The sequence below is a fragment of the Platichthys flesus genome, chromosome 5 (genome assembly GCF_949316205.1).
Source record: "Platichthys flesus chromosome 5, fPlaFle2.1, whole genome shotgun sequence".
In the NCBI taxonomy this organism is placed as follows: Eukaryota; Metazoa; Chordata; class Actinopteri; order Pleuronectiformes; family Pleuronectidae; genus Platichthys; species Platichthys flesus.
This window is the reverse complement of record NC_084949.1, coordinates 15,364,319-15,383,631: the sequence shown is the minus strand read 5'-3', so window position 1 is coordinate 15,383,631 and position 19,313 is coordinate 15,364,319. Positions and strand designations below refer to the sequence as shown.

The 19,313-nt window shown below is 44.7% G+C and overlaps 1 protein-coding gene across 1 annotated transcript in view; it reads left to right on the top strand.

Annotated features, from left to right (window-relative positions):
* Positions 1-691: 691 nt before the first annotated feature.
* The window catches only part of ptprdb (protein tyrosine phosphatase receptor type Db), an 86,408-nt gene continuing 67,786 nt past the window's right edge, over positions 692-19,313 (top strand). The window contains exon 1 of the mRNA XM_062388459.1: positions 692-831. The gene's annotated coding sequence lies outside the window, so the exon portion shown is untranslated. The remainder of the gene's footprint in view (positions 832-19,313) is intronic.

Genomic DNA, 19,313 nt, shown 5'->3' with positions numbered 1-19,313 from the left:
CATCGTTCAGATCAGAAATATATGACTCATAATTCACTCCTATGACTTTCAAGTGCACCTTATTGAATCAGCAGTTGATGGAAGGATGTCATATTTTATAGAAAGGGTTCCTCTTATTTCCTGATGAGTAAAGGTTCTGTTTTCCAGAGGTGTGCAGCTGAACAACATTTCAATGAGATATAGATTTTTTTTTTATACACATGATGTTTGAACCTTGCACTCGGTTCCTCTGCACCCTGCTGCTGTCACACAATACACCCCAGTGAAGTCAACGTGTGACCGCCTGGCTGCAGGTTGACAGTGCGTGCAGGGGGCTCCATGTCGAGCACAGTTTCCGCTCCTCTGACATCGGGACGGTTTCATCTCTTGCCGGGCGAGGAGGAGAGGAAAGGGGGGAAGGCAGAGAGGGAGGCGCTGATGCCGGAGGTGCTCGGGAGTCTCTTGACGTCTCTCCGCACCACATCACGGACTCCCCCCGAAACAACCGTCGCGGGGATTACGAGCTTGAAAACCAGCCCCGAACTTCACTCCAGCCGCCACGTCGAGGGGTAGGAGGAGGGTTGAACAACCACTTTACCGAGCTGTGCACTCACCGGGGTGGGAATAACTGGAGCGAGAGAGAGAGAGAGAGAAAGAGAGAGAGAGAGAGAAAGAGGAGGGGGAGCACATAGAGAGAGAGAGAGAGAGAGAGAGGCGCGCGGCGCTGGATTATTTGGGCAGAGCGGCTGCAGCCACGGTGGATGTTACGCAGACACACGACGGAGCTTCCATCTATTCACACCGCGAGTTGTTTTTATTTCCACCGGCTGCGCAGCGCGGGGAGCTGATATGGTGAGTGTGTTGTCGTGTCTGCGCGATCTCGTGGGTGTGTGTGTTTGTTGGGGGTGGGGGGGGAGGTGTTTGTGTGGGTGCGCGTGTTTGCGTGTTGTTGACATGCACATCAGAGCGTCAACTTCTCATGACAACCTCTCCCCATCCTTCAACGGCGCCGATCCGACGTGCGTGTGTGTGTGTGTGTGTGTGTGTGTGTGTGTGTGTGTGCGTGTGTTTGCTGGAGGACATCAAACATATGAGTGACACCAAATGATCTCTCCCTTCCCAGCATGAGCAGTGTGTTGGTATCCAACTTGTTTTACTGGTGTTTCAGCTCCAGTTTTAAATGGAACATCACTGTCGTATTCGTGTCAGGTTGAAGCCAGTTCATATTGATCTCTAACATCACCTGATCAGGGATCATTCTTGGTCTCTGTAGTTGCTGTCCTGGCTGGTATCCACACAGCTTGTTTCCTTCCCATACTGTGGTGCCACAGATTTGTTTGTTTTTGTAACCCAGAGTAAATACATTTTTATTTCAGTGCGTCGCCTCCTTGTCAAATTTACTATGAGATGATTTGAGCTCCTCTCGCCTCAGGGCGGCTCATAAAATGAGTTTCTTCTTCATGCTGATGGGAGATTAAGGAGGAAGTGAACGCTCAGTGAGCACTGAGGTTTGATGCCCCCCCCCCCCCCCCCTCAAAACATGCTCCGAGGTATTTTCTCACGGCCCGAGCCACGCCATCGGCTAAAGAGCTGACCGGGTGGACATTTTATGGCGAAGCCTGTGCATGCAGACACAAAGCTGTAATAGCTGTTAATGGCTACCAGTTAAATCAACTGCCCCCCCCCCCCCCCCCCACACCCCTTTTGAGTGGGCTTCTTGGGAATTCATGCAAAAGTGCATGAACACTTTAGACTTAAATAGGCTACAGTGGATTATAGGGAGGGAATTCCTGTCTGTGGATTTCACTCCACCAGCTTGTAACTGATCCATTCAGACACAAGTTGAAGACTAGTTTAGATTTTTTTTTTTAAAGAACCAAACGATTGTAGTTAAGTTCTCTGATCCTCCACCTTTACCTGTGAAACCTGGATTGTCTTCAGTTTTGCTTTGCTGTTATTTTGATCCCTGCTGACACACAACATTTATATTTCTCTTCATGCCACTGCTATAACTCAATGACTCTAATGTGCTGAAGATTGTGCGTGTGTGTGTGTCTGTGTGTGTTTGACAGTAGTCAGCAGTCCTGCTCAAACATTGTCAGCATTACAGACCTCGCTGGCTCACAAATCAATCACTCAAGTACTTGTACAGGCAATTAGGCTCCAGTGTGTGCAAGCGAGACATATACATATACATACACGGGGCACACTAATCAGACACTGGATTCAATGTTGTGACAGATCTGTGTACTTTTGACTAAGTGAAGCGACGGAAAATAATTGAAACTACAACAATTTTCTCACTGTTTAAAGTGGCCTTGATTGCCTTATTATTATTGTTATTATTACCAAAATAAGTTTAAATTACTGAGGTTTCAGAATGAACCCTTGCAAATTCCGCCACCAATCAGCTACACATTGAATCCCCTTCAGTTATCTTTGTAATGTATGTATAGTTATATAAGAGTGAGGGGTTCCTTCATGTGTTCATATTATATTCATATTAAGTGTCGCTATTAAAATAATGACATCTACCTTAACGGCTAAATAACTGATACATGAACATACTATTTAATGACTGTGTGGCTCAGGGGGTCGAGCGGGTCGTCCTCTAACCAGAAGGTAGTTCGCTGCCAGTTTCCCCCGTTCCACATGCGGCAGTGTCCAAGAAGCTGAACCGCAACCCTCGCAGGGAAAAAGTGCTGCCTATAGATTAACTGTGTGAATGGGTGAATGGCTATATGATTACCATTCAAACAAGTGAGGGTGATTATTCTCTCAGAGTTAAGGTGAACTGATTGTGAACAAAATAAGTATATGGTTGAAAAATGAGTTGAGTTTTTTTTTAACTCCGCTGAACTCTGTGGATATGTTTAGGCTCATTAGTGGACTGCAACGTGTTTTACGACCACAGCCTGCTGCTCTGAGTTCAGAGGCTCCTTGTCCTGGGTAAGTGCTTTACCCAGCTGATCTGTGCGTGTGTGTGTGTGTGTGCGCGTCTGTGTGTGTTTGTGTGTATGTGCGGGCCACTGCAGCTGTTCCTCCTCTCAGAGAGACTAAGTTCCTCAAGATGTGATGGATGCCACTGTCTGCAGAGCCAGCTGTGTGTGTGTGTGTGTGTGTGTGTGTGTGTGTGTGTGTGTGTGTGTGTGTGTATGTGAGTGTGTGTTTGTGCATTACATGTTTGTCAGCGCATTTCTGCACTCCTGTGTGCCCAAGTGCGTATTGCCCTGCAAGCGCATGTTTCCATATGTATATATATACATGTGGTGAATGTCCTTGTCATTGGCCCGAGGGTTGGGTCAGGTTAGCGGGAGGTGAGTTTAAGGTCACGGATGTTATGAGTTGGGCTGGTAATTATAGTCACTGGGCTTCTGGTTCCCACAGATCAGGCCAACGCAGGCTAAAGCAGGTCAACGGAGCCACATCACTTCCCCGGGTCAACTCGTCCTGCTGCAAACAAAGAGCCACGCAGGCTGAGAGGAGAACAGCACACAAGAGACAAGTTCTTCCTTTTAGTTTCTTTTATTTTGAAAAGAGGAGATAATCACATGTTTCATCCACTGTGTTGGCTGTGATGTAAGGGCTGCTGCTCAAGGATCACAGTGTGTACGTACAGGTTTTTCAAAGAGGCTATTTCGAGAGACAGACTTGTGGTGGGAACAGGCCGTAACAGCCAGAGTGGGCAGGCGGGCGGCTCCGGCTCCAGCTCCAGTTAGTCAGCATCCAGCTGCGTGGCCGCTCACAGGAAAGTGATGTGACACAGAGCCGCGAGCCGCGGAGGAGGTGGACGAGCTGCTGAGAGGAGTGGAGGAGGCACAGCACCGCTATTGATTTACCTGACAGTCGGGGGGGGGGGGGGGCTTCCAATCTATCTCGGCTCCCCCCCGATCATCTGTCCATCGCCGCTCCCGCGTCGCTGCCTTCCTGGGTTTTACCTCCTTCAAACTTTAAGATTGCACTAACTTTCCTCATACTGTGAAGTGGTCATTAATAGCAAAGATGTATTCACCTGTGGAGAGGAGCATATCGTGCGATATTAAAAATGTAACTTAAGACTTTCCTCCCTTCATCTGTTCTCCACTCAAGCAGGTTTATCTCATGTAGCCATCTCTCTCTCTCTCTGTCTCTCTCTGTCTCTCTCTCTGTCTCTCTCTCTCTCTCTCTCTTTTCTTTTGCTTTCTGTCTTTTCTTTAGTCTGTAAAAGTTGTTTCCTCTTGTGTTATTTAGATTTTTCTTTTCAACAACGCGTTGTCGTGGCAAGTACATAGCAGGCAAACATTTGTGTTGCTCAAGGCTTTGTTCTGTTCACTGCTCAATAACAGAGACGCACTGGCATCAGATCTCCATATTTATTACATGGTTCTGTGTCTCTGTGTGTGTGTGTGTGTGTGTGTGCGTGTGTGTGTGTGTGTTTGTTTGCACATGTGTGTGTTTGTGTTAAATCCTTGAGAGATGAGACATAAGATACGGCATATAAGGAACAAGGAACAGACAAAATATAGAATAGACAGAAAGACAATGACAGTGTTTGTGGTTTGGGCAACCCCACACATACACACACACACACACACACAAACACACACACCCTCCTCTTCATGTTCCAATCAGAAGGAGACACTCGGGAAGAAGCCAGGTACAACCACAACAATTCTTTATTCCGACCACACTTACACACAAACTCACAAACAGACAGATGAACTATCTGAGCCAAACAGTCCCTCTCCCTCCTCTCCCCCCTCTTCCCCCTCTCTCCTCCTCTTCCTCGCAGTTATTGTCCCCGTCTTTTTCTTCCTCTCCACCTCCGTTATTCTCCTCTTCAATTATTCTCCTCTCTTTTTTTCTCTCCCCAGTGCTCCGCTCCCTCTCCTCTCCCTCGGCTTCTATCGGCGTGGCACACACGATAGTTTGACATAGCCAACTGGTGCCAGACCACAAAGCCTTATTTTCCCCTCTGCAGTTCTTTCTCCCGCTGTCTCTTTCTCTCCCTCTATCTGCCTCTCCCCACCTCACCTCCTTGTCCTCCTCCCCCTCCTCCTCCTCCTTACAACTACACAGTTTAATCTGCAGCGGGGGCTTAGTGGCACGACTGCAGGACTTCCACATCAGTTCTTTCTCTCCGCCAGAGGATTTGCTGCTGTCTGCCGCCGCGCTCCTTCTGGCCCTCAAAGGTCCCCATGTCCTCTCCGTCCTAAAGCTATTTACTCATTTTAATATTTATATATTTTTAATTTCCTCTCGTTTTAGTTTTATGGATTTTCTATCCCCCTTTTATGTCCTCTTTCATCGTCTCTCCCTTCTTTATACAGTGGTTCCTGCAGTGTGACAAGTGATTGCATTATATCTTATTATTCCCTTCTTTAATCACTGTCCCATCGACACAGACCTGTCAGTCTGTCGATGTCTGTGGAATGGCTGTCATGAGTTGCTTTCTTTTCTGCAGCGCATATAGATAAAACGATATCAGCCAGAGTTTGCTCCAGTTCTAGAAACATAGAATATTTAATGTTATTCACTTGAATTGGCTGTCACCCAAACCTTTGTTTTTTCTTTCGTCTTTTTCTTTTTCTTCTGGCTTTGGCTTTGGCGGCAGGCGGTCACCGCTGTGGTATTTTCCCAGCGAAAACTTGTCAGTCACATATCATGGGAAGCTAGTTTCCTCACATTTTCTCTTAAATGATGTTCCGTAGGTGGCACTCGTTTCTTTATTCAGCTGCTCATGCAAACTTTTTCTAACCGCTTTCGCTGGTCCAGGAAAAACTTCATATGCCCGCTGTGTTTACTTTTCTTCCTTTTGAAAGAGTTCCCTGCCTCCCCGTGTTAAGAACAATAAATATAAAAGCTTTTTATGAGAACCCAGTACGAAGCGCTATTGTGTTATATCAATCAGCGACGGAGTAGCAAATTGGACATTTATATGAGCGTTTTCCTGAATGAATACTTCAGGCGATGCTAGGAATTTTCCATTCCATTATAGGAGCTGAGAGTGTTTGCTCTGGATCCTCTGGAGGAGTCTCTACCTCCGCTGTCTCTGCCACGGCTGAGCTTCAGTCCTTGGCTCAGCCTCCCAACCCCTCCATTCACAAACAACAGCAGCCAAGCAGGATGCCTCAAAATGGCTCCCACCAATCACCCACCGCACGTTAATTCTATTAGTGTCTCTCTCAGCTCCTAATTTATCTGCCTTTCTGGGATTAGCCCTCACAACGCTGTGTTTGTGTCTGTAGATTTGTAATTAATAACTTTGATTGTCTTTTTTTTATTTTATTTTTGCCAATTGAATCTGGATAAGACCGTCGAGCTCAGCCATTTCTTTTGTTCTTGCTTTTATCCTCCATCCTGTTGTCGTCGGTTTCCGCTCTCCTTCTCTCTGGGGGGGCTGAGAGTCCGACACAAATCCCATTTCTTGTTGTTCATGTTCAGGAATTATCTTCTGCCTCCCCATCTCCCTCAGACTCCCTAAGGCACCTGGGATTAAATGATGTGTGGTGGGTGTGTGTGTGCGCGCACATGTGTGTGTGTGTGTGCAGCCTGTACTGTTAGTCATGATTGTCTAAGGGGCTTTTCTGTGTGTAGCGATCAGAGTAAAGACTGACCTCCGATAAGGTTTAAAAGTCTACAGGATGTGAGTATCCCCGCGCCATGTGGTCTGTATGAGTGTGCAGTAGTGTGTGGGCGGCTGCATCCCTGTGCAGGTGCATGTGTGTGTACGATGAATAATCTCTTTACCTCAACAAACATTCTAAATTACTAGACATTCTGTTCTCAGAGGACATAATGCCACAGGCTTGAATGCAGATACAAACGTGACCTGAAATGTCCTACTGTATCCGGTGGATTAAAGTATACTTCATTTATTTGCTCATGAGAATGCACACGCATGCATGTGAAGAGTTTATATCGCATATTGCATGACCGTTTTGCGGCCCTTTACCTTTTTATATTTCCTGGAAAAGCTGAACTTTATTCATCCCTACAGGGTAACTTGGTAGTTATGTGATTTGATGTCACGGTCAGTCAATATAATAAACATAATGGAAAACTAATATCATAGGAAATGGCAAAGCACGAGATAAAACCATACCGACCCAGTCTCTGCCCGACCCAGTCTATGCATAAGTATCCTGTGCCAGTCCTTCAGCTTAAATGTGCACCGCAGAATAATTTCCTGTCCTCTTTAATGTATCCCAAACCCCCCGACTCAGCATTCCCTAACCATATACTCCAATCCTGGATAGGCTTTAGACACAGGAAGTGCCTGAGCAGCTCTCTCAATATCTCAATATTAAATTAGACCCGTCATTCAATACATCCCCCTGGTGTGGAGATTGGCATCGTCTTCCCTCTGCATCCTCTGACTCTCCCCGGCCAAAGCAAAGAGACACCTAACTGACTGCCAGTCTCCCCTGTGCCTCTCATAAGAAGCTCCTGTAATACATTTATTGAAAATAACAAGGTTGTGTTCTAGGGTTACAGACAGGGGCTGTGCTGCTGTCTCGGCTTGAACATCAATAATGTTTTTTTTCTTTTTTTCTGCTTTATTAGATAGTGAAAGAAAAGAGACAGGAAAGGCCGGGGAGCGAGGAGGGGGCGACACAAGAAGGGAAATACGGATTTAGCAAACTAGGGCGTATTATTTGTAAATTAAGAGAGAAAGAATTTCCATCTCTTTATGTTACTTTTTTTAAATCCCCCATACACTTAGCTTTTAATTAATATACTATGAAAAACTCTTGCCTTTGTGCGAGATATTTTAGGGGACACAAAGCAGATTCATTAAGATATGCCTATATTATTACATAAGCAAATTATAAAGACTTAATGAGCCTTCATGTGTTTTGTCTAAAAGCAACTCAGTGACACTTCAGTCAGGTTCAGAACTCAGTCACAGCAGAGATTGATCCATCTTCCTCAGCACAGCTCCTGAACCCGGAGCTGTTTGTGTGGGTGCATGTGTGCATATCTACGTGCACGGAGGGTGTGTTTGTTCGATGGCAAACATGTGTGTGTAGCGTGTCGTCCCTATTCACCAAAAGGCAGAGATAATAGGGCTGTATCAAAAGAATAACGCACACATACAGTTAAAGGCACTAAAATGCAAGGATTATGACATAATCTGAAATTTCTTGGCTGATTTGCTGATTCACAGATTAGAAACCAGTCTGCCGTGCCAGCATGTGTTTGTGTGACAAGGAGAGACATGATGTCAGATAAGAGATGTGGGTATCGTGTGTGGGTGTGTGATAGAAGGAGGAGGGAGGGCGATTTATTTGCAGGCGAGCTTAACGTATGCTGCCCGCCAAACCACATGAAAGAAAACAATTATACGAATGAGATTTGCAAACTTACATCTCTCTGATTGGAATCCAATAACATTTAACTGTGTTTTCTATGTCTTGGTGCATTTCTAATCTCACTCTCAACCACCATATTGCCATTAAGTCACACAGGCAGCACTCACTCTCCATCTCCCTCTTGTACACGGAAGCACAGGCAAGGCAGAGTATGATAAGCTTGCCCGACGCTCACACGCACACGAGTGCACACAGCCGCACAAGCAGCATACATTGAGCCCAACAAATTGGCCGCCGAGCACACACAGACACACACTCACACAAACTCACACTGATTCTTTTTTTTCCTGTTGTGGCGTGTGCTCGTTGTAGGCAGCTCTAGTCGTGCCGCTCTGCTCTCCTCATAGACTATTTAGCTGCTCCTCTGCTGCGCTGGGCGGCAGCCAGTAAAATGGTGGCGCTCATTGTAGAAGGCTGCTGGCTGCCATTGATTTGGCCCAGCAGGCCTCTGAGGATACACACTGTTGCCCTGCCAGCGAGGCCCAGGGAAGGAGACTGTGATGTGTGTAAGTGTGTGTGTCTCAGATATAAGGAGGGAAGGGACTGTAAAGTGCGTGCCGTGGTGCCCCGTGTGAGGGCAGTGCTCATGGTTGAAGTCCCGCTCTGCAGCCCGTCTCTGCTCACTATATATTCCAAACTGCTTAAACTCCTGTAGGAAACTGTAGGAAGGTCCAGAGCGATTAATTAGCTGTAATGCTTTTGATGTGATTTGCTGTGTTTACCCATAAGCGAGAGAAATGGAAAAAAAAAACGCTTGTTCAGAGAACAGAGTGTTTTCTGGAATACTCCTCTGTATTTCGGTGTCATCGCTCCTCCTTTTTTTTCTCTCTCGCATCTTTTTTCCCACACTTTGACTCCTTAGACGAGCTTTGAAAAACAAACAAAGGGAAGCTGGCACTGGACTATAAATAATGCAGAGACACAGATTGAGGTCAAATGCTTTGGATTCCACAACACATACATAGTCTTGAATGGGAGCTAATGTGCACAAACACACGCACACACACACACACACACACACAAATGCAGATTCACATTTCACATTTTTGTTTGTCGTCGTATAATCATTGTCTATTCCCTGGTGGTCATCCAGTGTGATAATTAAGTGCACACTCATTACACAAGTGTCACACACAAAACCTAGTGCACACTAAGTCTCTCAAACACAGACACTCTTGCTGTACACTACATACGCGGGCTGCTCGCCGGCTTGATGTCCCTCAATGACAAAGCGTGACAAACGAGTCTGTTTGGAACACATTTAGGTCTCGCTGTTGTCCCCCCCCCAAACTCCCTCTACTCACCCTCCCCATTTTCATAACTCCGACAAGGGCAACTCAGCCATCCTCTCCGTCCTCCGCTCCGATCCATCAGCACGCTGCCATAACCTGCCGCCGCCCTGTGATAGATTAGTTTTCATGCTCTGATGTATTGGCCTATCACACTTTGAGGAAGTGACAGATTAGATCATTATGTCCCCGTTATGATCATACGGGTCTCCTGTCTTTATGATTATATGAGCCTGTTTTTTTTTTATATATATATACATTGTAAAGTCAATACAAGTTCTGTGTTATGTTATATGAGAATGTCTTTAATGTTGTTTGTACCTCCAAGGAGGGTGAAAGTGAAATTGTGAAGAATAGGTTTTCTGTTTTTGAGGAGGGACTACAGATGAAAAGGTTTGTATAGAGTCAATGCACATAAAGACACGGTTTCTTTGGAAAATAACAGCCTTGAAGGACACACTTCTGTATGCTGTTACTATGACTTCTCTCTGCCTGCTCTTCAGTCTCGTCTAACATTGGAGACATTAGGATGTACAGCTGTTTTAAAGTGGATTTCTTCAAGCACCTTCAGTCAAATATTGACGGAAAAAGGCAAAATGGGGGAAGGATGTTTGACTCAAGGGGAAGACGTTTTTTTGTTGTTCATCTTGTGATTGATGTCATTTGACAATGAATGGATTTGATAAAAGTCGTTCATAACTAAAGTGCAGTGCTTGTTTGTCAGTGTCGAGTAAAGACCGGCTGCCGGACTCGGTCTGCAGGACCCTGAAGCTACTTCACCGCTGCTGCACAAAGGGCTGTTCACCTATTCATTCTAGTTTCGGGGTTTTGATCAACAATGTTCCCGATGATGATGAGTCCCTACTGTCGCGGCTGCAGAGCACTGGTTGCCTGTTTATTCAAGGTTTATTAACATTGAACGTTTCATGTCTTAACAATACAAATGCCAAGTGTGAAGCTAGATGATAATTGAGTAACATACAGACCGAGATTCTTGAAATTGTTAAATAGATAATTTTTGTGAAAAAAGGCAAAAGACTGCATCTGAGTTATAAGTGATCTTTTCTTCATGTATATCTTTGAGGTTTCACTTCACGAGAATAGACATCAGGTTTCCTCCAATTCTGAATTTTTCAATATCTGAAAAAAATTTCAATTGCCCATTACACAGCATTATATTTATAGGATATTATTTTTGACAAACCTGCTGTGAACCGTAGTCACGCATATTTTTCATCCCGTGAAGAGAAACTTATGTAATGGATGCAATTGACTTGTATTGCTTAAGCTGATAGATTTAATAGATATGATGGATATGCAGTGAGAGGCTTTGAATTGTTTACATTGACGAATATTTCAGTCGCCTCTTAGCTTTAGAAACAGCTCTGCAGACATGTGCATGTTAAACTAACTTGAGCATGAGCACATGAAACACCTGACTCCAGGTATGGCTTTCTAAAATGTCTGGATACAACGACTGCATGTCATAAAATGTGTCCTCTCTGATCCGGAAACAAACACACACGCACACACACACAAACACCTACACACACGGCATCATATCATATTATATCCACCGATTCAGCACATCAACATTATTGGATGCAACTTCAATATATAAGCCCTGTTTTTCTAACCTAACCCTAAAATCAATTCCAGAAGTAATGAATGGCTCCAGGAGACAGAGTGATGAAGCTGTTGTTTGACCTTCTACGGAAGGGAGTGTATACAGTAGAGAGTACTTACAGTAACGCTGGTCTCATTCAGCCTGTAGGTTTTCTCCCTGACCCTCCGACTCCTAAATCCCTTCCGATGGCGCAGTGTCATGATTGATGACGTCATTAGGAGCATCAGCGGCGCACAGAAACGAGTGCTGGCTTTGATTGACAGCAGCTCCCCTGCAATCTGTCTTTCTCTAGCATGCATATGCGTGTGTGGGTGTGGTTTTTTGTATTCATCAAATATGAAGCTGCAAGGTACTGCGCCGTATCTCTGCCAGTCATCAGCATCACAGAAGTACTTTTCATATGCTTGTTATCACCAGCCGAGATCATGGCTACGCTGCATATTGGATGCCTCATATCAGTGTGCATGGGGGTGTGAGTGGGTTTGTGTCATGAGTGAAAGCTCCCCACGGTACCCCTCTCCTCCTCAGTATTCTCTTCGTGGCCCCTAGTCCCCTTCCACTCCTAGACAGGCTCTGCATCGCTGTCACTAGCCATTATAATGTATACAGCACCATACAGGGCTCCTCTCCTCTGAGGTCCATGGATCAAACACACACTCACAGAGGGAAACAAAGGCACATAAGGCCCATACAGTATGCATGCACGCCATGAAGCATCATGCACTATTCAGTCTCTGGCTCTTGCTTGAGTTCACTTCCCCTCATCTTGAAGGTGCTCACCATGGTAGCTTAAAAGTACACATTTACCTGGTAGTTAATATGATTCATCACAATCAGCTGCTACACTGGGGCTCCAACTGACTGAAATCCCATTTACCGTTGTGTCAAAGTTGTTTTATTTAACTGACAATTGAGTGTTTTATATTATATTAAAGGGGAAGTGGGAAAAGGTGTCCAGGGAAATGCCTTTTTCCTCTCAGCCATCTGGAGGGGCGTGTCGGTGTCTTTGTTTGAGTGACAGCAGATGACACGCTGAGCTTCACTGGCGGTGCGCAGGATGAGAGACACAAAGGAAACCGACTTGTTTCAGTAGTTCAGAAGAAGATGGCTCATGGTTACAGTCACTGCCTGTGACATACTGAGCAGTAAAAGTCTTTGGTCTTCCTTCCTGCCAGTGTCAGGCGATGACGTTTATGCTTTTATGCAGAGAGTCAGTCGGCTGTCTGTGTAGACAGAACTTTCAAAACTCCATAAAATGAACATAAATGTTGAAGAAGATAACATGAGATTTGGTGAGCAGGTATATGTGCCTTAGCTGACAATAAATGCAGTGTAATTTTGCCTGGATACTAAACATTGCTGATGTATTTAGGAATAAAGAGTTATAAAACAGTCACTCTTGATATCCAGGTTGGTGGTGGTGATGGGCAGGGGTCAGCTCAGTGCAGCATGCTAAATTAAAATGTATTTTCTCCTTTGCTCGGCTAATTGAAAAGTAACACAAACAATACAGTTACTGTTTCTAACATCTGACAGAGAGTCAGCTACTGCCCAGCCCTCTCACCATCTTGCGTCCAGAGCTCGGGAGCCGACAGCGCGCCTGTCAGAGCATGTCCTTGGTGTGTGGAGCGCTAAAACTCACCAGGTTTTAGCGCCATGAAGTGTTATATAAATGCTGTCGGGCGCTATATAAGTGCTGTGAGGCGTTAAATAAACGCTGTTGGGAGTTATATAAGCGTATTGTCGCTTCAAAAAAAGAGTCTGGTTCTGAAGTGTAATGGACACCTGCCTTTAATGGTAACTGGTTCAAGATACAAGGGACACTGGGATGGAGTTTGTCACTTCATCGATGGAGCAATGTTGAATTAATTCTATACATTTTACTGCAAATCCTCTTTTAACCCTTTTAAGGAGAGAAAACTTAGCAGTTGGCAATGGAAGATAAAACTCTCCTTAGTGATCACTTACTTTTAACAGTTGAACAGTATATGGATGGATGGATGGTAGATAGATAGATAGATAGATAGATAGATAGATAGATAGATAGATACATACATACATACATACATACATACATACATACATACATACATATATACATACATACATACATAGAAAAAACTATGCATAATAATTTATTGTCATATCTTTGCGTCATGGAACTATAAGAACCAACATTTTTTTACACTAGTAGTCATCTTACTCATTGAGCTCAATAAGTATTGGCTGTTAGTGCAATTAAGTCAGATGGAGCAATGACGATGGAAACCAGAACTTACTTTGGAGGCAGCTTGGGAAGTCATGTCAGGCTCTTCACCTCTTGTTTTGCGCAGACTCCCTCTCTATCTTCTTCTCATGCAAACGCACACACACACACACACACACACACACACACACACACACAGACTGCAGGTCCAAACTTCCTTTCTCAATGACATCATTGAGTTGTGGTGCCCCCAGCGGCAGCAGGCCGAGGAAGGGCGGAGGCACTGGTGCTGGCACTCAGATGTCTGATTTGATTCACCCTGACAACCAAGGACCATTTGGGAGCCCTGTAACCACGGCAACTCCCATCACAACATTCTGGGTGGCTGGTTGACGGGGCCAGTCAGGGCCGATGTTCCTTGCATCCATTTTTAATGGCCAGTGTACTTAGTCGCTCTTCGTGGGCCTGTCTCCCTGCGGTCCCGTCTCCAAGAAGAGGAGGCAGCGGCACTTGGTAGAAAAGCCCCCATTACATATTTATTGTCCCCTGTCTTAATTATCAAGCCAGAGGGTATGTGGGTTTAGCTCTCGCTTCCTCTCTCTCTCTCCCTGTCTCTCTTTTTAACTCGTAGGGTTGAGATCTTCTCCTCCCGACGTCTCTTTTCTCTCATCACTTTCTCCATTTGTCAGTTCTTCGTCCTTCTCAGCTATGCAACTTCATATCCTTAAAAAACCAAGAGGCAAAGGAAAATGTGAGGTTTTTTCGTGCACTGCACTCTCAGCAGCCAGTGTTATGGAAAATTACACAGTGTGTTGACATATTTCTGCGGAAAAAACAGAGGAACTGGCACGTGTGACAAACACAAGTGTGTGTGTGTGCCTTGCACCATGGGGGCAGATTTGGGGATCCTTGCATGGATTTATTATCTATTTGTCAGCTCGATTAGACATCTAGTTAAGCATTTCCATTTGGGGAAGCTGCATTTAACTGTACTCCTTCAACAGACTTCTCTCCTACTATTAATTGGCAGCACCATATGTAAGCTGTAATCTACCCTCGGGTACATGTGGCATCTCTAATTATGATGCTTCTATATCCAGTTGGCATGGCAATCGCCAGCGTGGTCCACAGCAAAGAAACATGAAATGGTCATTTAAAAATGCATATGGGGTGTTTGCATCTTTGCATTTCCCTGCATGTTATTTTGAGTAATACTCATGTACTCCCACTCCACCGCGGGCCAAAATCAATCTGAGGAAAAAGGCTCTGTAACCCATCCTTCTCTCCCAACCATTGCAACATGACATTGGAGAAGATTGATCTAGAAATGTATTTCTGGCCTCCACTGCCTCAGATCTCCCCTTTGACCTTCAGCATTGTGTTATTATTTCTACGGTACTAAAATTTCTCAATACTTTCTCTGATATTAACAGATTCTGAGCCTCTACAGGGGTCTTCTCTGAGCTCACATCTAAATGATGAGAAGGGGGATTTTTTCTTTGTGCAGATTAAGTATGGTACATGTAACTACCGGACTAAATCACAACTCTGATTTAGTTGCCTCATTTCTGTGCCTGAGCTATTTGCTGATTTAGTTGCTCTGCTTACAGGTAATGTACGTTCCAAGTTAACATCAAATTCTGGTGGCAACACACTCTCTACACGGCTCTGGCAGCTCGTCACGTTAACCTACAGTTAGATAGTAGCAGCCTCAAACTCGAGGCATACACAAGAAAAAAGCGCCTAAAGCTAAACAGTCGTCTAAATGGTGTCTCTGCCCCTGGCCGCCGAGAAACAATCGAAAACAAGTTCAGAGTATTTAGCTGTTTTTAAGTAATGAGACTGTTATTTAGAGATGCAAAAATTGTAGATGGGTTAGTAATTTTATTCTATGTGATTTTATTGTCTTAAAGAGATTTGCGCATATTAATATTTTTGGAAATTTGAATTGAGGTTACAAACAACTTTTAACTGTTAATGTGATAAGTGATTGTAACTTCCAATTTGGCTTAGCAACACAAAGCTGCTCTTGTCGTCCTCTGTCGTTCTGTGCTTTAAAGAACAAAAGTTCTGGTACTGACAGCAGTGCTGTTCTAAAGTATGTTTAGTACCGGAATTAGAAAAAATGCAAACAACACCAAATCCTTACAGATAGTGAATACATGTGTCCTCTCCATATGAACTCACCTTGAGGGAGGCATGGACAAAGTGTGACTTCTTACATTCACATACCGCACAGCTTCTCTATTATCTGGCGTGTGTCACTCCAGTGCTCGCCGGCAAGGAGGACCTTTCTTCTCCTCTCACAATAGGAAGGTCATCTCATGACTTGTGGTGCACCATGGAATTCAATGAATGCATGAAGCAGGGTTCGTGAACTGCTGCGTGGTTTCTCTGCAGCAGCCTCCTCCTCCTCCTCCTCCTCCTCCTCCTCCTCCTCCTCCTCCTCCTCATCCTTTTATGAGCCAGACACAAACAGGAGGTACACTGCACTGTGCTGGATGTGTGTGTGTGTGTGTGTGGCTGTGCTTGTGAATGGCTGCCTGCTTGCCTCATGCTGAAGAGCACAGGTAAATACAGTCAGGGGAGGAAGTGCACTCTTACCGAAGCAAAGAGAGGAAGGTAAAGAGCTGCATGTGTATTCACTGGAGAGCGACCAGCTGTTGAACACGGTGTATAAAGTGAATACCAGAGGAGGATATAGGAGACCGGTCTATAACTGGAGAACTGTGTGGATTAAAAGACCAGCTATCGAAGGGGTTTGGCCCTTTTTAGTCAGGAGCAAATCCATATTTTATTTGATGTGAGAGGCGCTCAAGGGCTGTAAATAAATGATTACTGCTGTACTCCACCTGGCTGTGGAGGAGGTCGCCCAGCAGGCAAGATCGGCACATCTGTATGTGTGTGTGTGTGTTTGTGCATTGTCTTCCTGATGTGAGTCTGGTCCTGGTAGCCTACAGTTGTATGTGTAGAATGTCACAGGGCCACGGCAGCCGCATCTTAACCATACTGCAGGCTCATTCATCCATAGATCTATGCTTCTCTCCATCCATCCATGTTTTAAAGCACATTACAGAGATGACTGCCTCCAATGTGCCACTTTCCCCCCGAGCACTAGACTCCACTGTACAGTGTAAGCCTCTGTTGGTCGGGGGGTATCATGGCTACATTTAGGAGCACAACTCATGCATGCAGACATACACACACCATGAAAAACAAAAGGTAAAATTGAACTACTCTGCATAAGTCGGTTTTGATGTCCTCTCATTTTTCTGAATCATTTCCATTTTAAAGGCTTTTTATTGTTGGTGCACAACCTTGCAGAGACATTATGGTCCCAGTCTTTATTGCATTCGCAATTCTCTGTTGGCGGCAGGTACTTGGTAGTTTGCTGATCAAGGTTTTACTTGCAAAGCATAAAAGAAGCTCATAAAACATAATATGATTCTAGTAAAATTTTGAACAGTGAGAAATAAAGTCGTGTCACCTGGACTATTTAGAAGAGAAACATGCTGTTCAAACAGGAGGGGTTACTCACAATATGATGTTTTTCATTCCTTGTAATTCTGCACATCATTTTATTGATTAAGTCAACTCATAAACTCATGAACTAATGGAGCTTAGTAAAGCACATGAATAGAAAGGGGGAACACATTTCGGAATCCGGCCCCTGATCCCCATCCTTCCACCCAGATTCGTGTAAATCTGTTGTGTAGTTTTTGTGTTATTGAGCTTAAAATATACAAACCAACCAACCAACAAGCAGAGAGGGGTGAAAACGTTAAATCATTGGCGGATTTATAAATTCCCTCACGGTTTCTTCCAGCCCGGCCATTTTCTAAAACCCCAAGAAATTGAGTTCACTGTAACGTTAGAGAAGGAAAAGGCAGAAAATCCTCAAGGAGCAACAACGTGTTTGACATTTTTGTTTGAAATATGGCCTTGATGTTTAATCAGTTGTCTAAATAGTTGCCTATAGTGTAGAGTGACTAACCCATTAATTGACTAATCATTTAGGTCCATGTTGATACTTGAGTACATTTTACTGACTTGAAAAACCTCTGAGTATGTTTCCATTGTGGCTTTGCTGCTTCCCTGCAAATACCATTGATTCAAAGTGCTACATGACTTCATCTCCTCTTTACTCTTCCTGTTCTCTCCTTCCGTTCCTCACCCATCCTTCCTCACTGTAACTATGAACCCTCTCGCCACTCGTCTCGGGCTCGTTTCTCATCCTCCACTCTCTTCCTCCCTCCATCCCCCCCTCTGCAGTCCTGCCGCTATCTTTACGACCCTCTCACTAATGCACTGCTCAATTAGCCTTCGATGAGGTTTCCACTAAAGGCCAGGGTAAATAGGTAATTACATGTTGTCATCCCCCCACCTCTTGCTAATCCACTCAACTTCACTCCGCTCCTCTCTCTCTCTCTCTCTCTGCCTTTCGCAGTCTCTCTCCTGACATCTTGCTCTTTCAATATCATGGATGGCTGCCAGAGACGGTCCAATCGAGGCCCAGCACGAGGCTGTTAGTCACAGCTGGCTTAACCCTTCGATTGGCCCCGTTCAGCACTCTGCTTAGTGCACAGTTTTCACTTTTTTCAGCCGACACTTCAGCTTGTGTTATTTGGACGCTTTGTCATCAGAATGGGAGAAGTGGAACCACCCACTGGCTAAAATGCTGATGAAATCCCGTCTGCTAATAGAGACATTAACAGGGCTAGGTGTTCTATTTTTCTGTCGATCAGAGAGGTGACCTGATTTGTGACTAATGGAAGCTAGTAGTTTGGGGGGAAATTGTACTTTTGACTGACAATCAGTGTGGCTCCCACGCTGTGAAGGCTGTTGATGGGATCAAATTGCCTGACTTAAGGCAACAGTCCACTGGCAGGTCTGTGAGGCTGGGGAGATGGGTTGTTGTCCTACGACTCTACTGAGGCCGAGAGAGGAGCCCGGAGTATTTATCAGCTTTACCGCCGCTGAAATAAATTGATGCAAACATGTTGTCTCTGGTTTGTCCTCATCTGTAACATCAACAATAACAATGTTTGCCAGGATGAATAAATGTCTTTTCAACACCAGCCGCACAGGCTGGCGCACGAATTCTGCCATTGTCAAGGTGCAGCTATTATTCAACGATGTCGGAAACAATGTGGATTTTCATCTTTCATCGGTTGGGTCCAGGACACTTTCACACAAGGAGCTGCAGGAGAAGGACTAGGGCTCCTTTTGGAGGGGGGCATTCATTCAAACAACAAGGAATAAGTCAAAAGAGAGTTATGCCTGCAAATTAAACTTTGAAATAATAATGCATTCTGAATGGAAATGAAAGCTGGACATTAATTGGTAACAAAATTTGGGATTATTCAATTAAAATTCCAGTCCTTGTTTTAGAGAGTAAAAAAAAATATTTGGTGAGAGCACAAGTCAGACGAGAAGAATGAGAAAAGTCTGAGGAGAATTATAGCCTGTGTGGCCCTTTGGAGATAAAGGAAGAAAGACACAAAGTAAGAAAGGAGAGGAGAAAAGAGGGAGCTGGGATGGAGGGATGTACGAATGAAGGGAGGGATGGAGGGGGGATGCGGGGACATACTGTTTGAGGGAACGAGAGGAAGTGATGAGTTGAGTACAAGCCAGACGGCCTAAATCCTCATCTCAATCAATCACATTTTCCCTTCCTCTCGTCTCAGTCTGTCTTATTGATTTCTTGTTTCTGCCAGCGCCCTGAAAGCCGACTCAAATGACTGCTCACAGTTTTTGGGGCTCCATCTCCCAGTGAAAACTACTGTTTGGTCATTTGTTGTCCGGCCTATATAAAGAAAGGTATCAGCGGGATCTTACCTAGAAAATGTATCTATTAT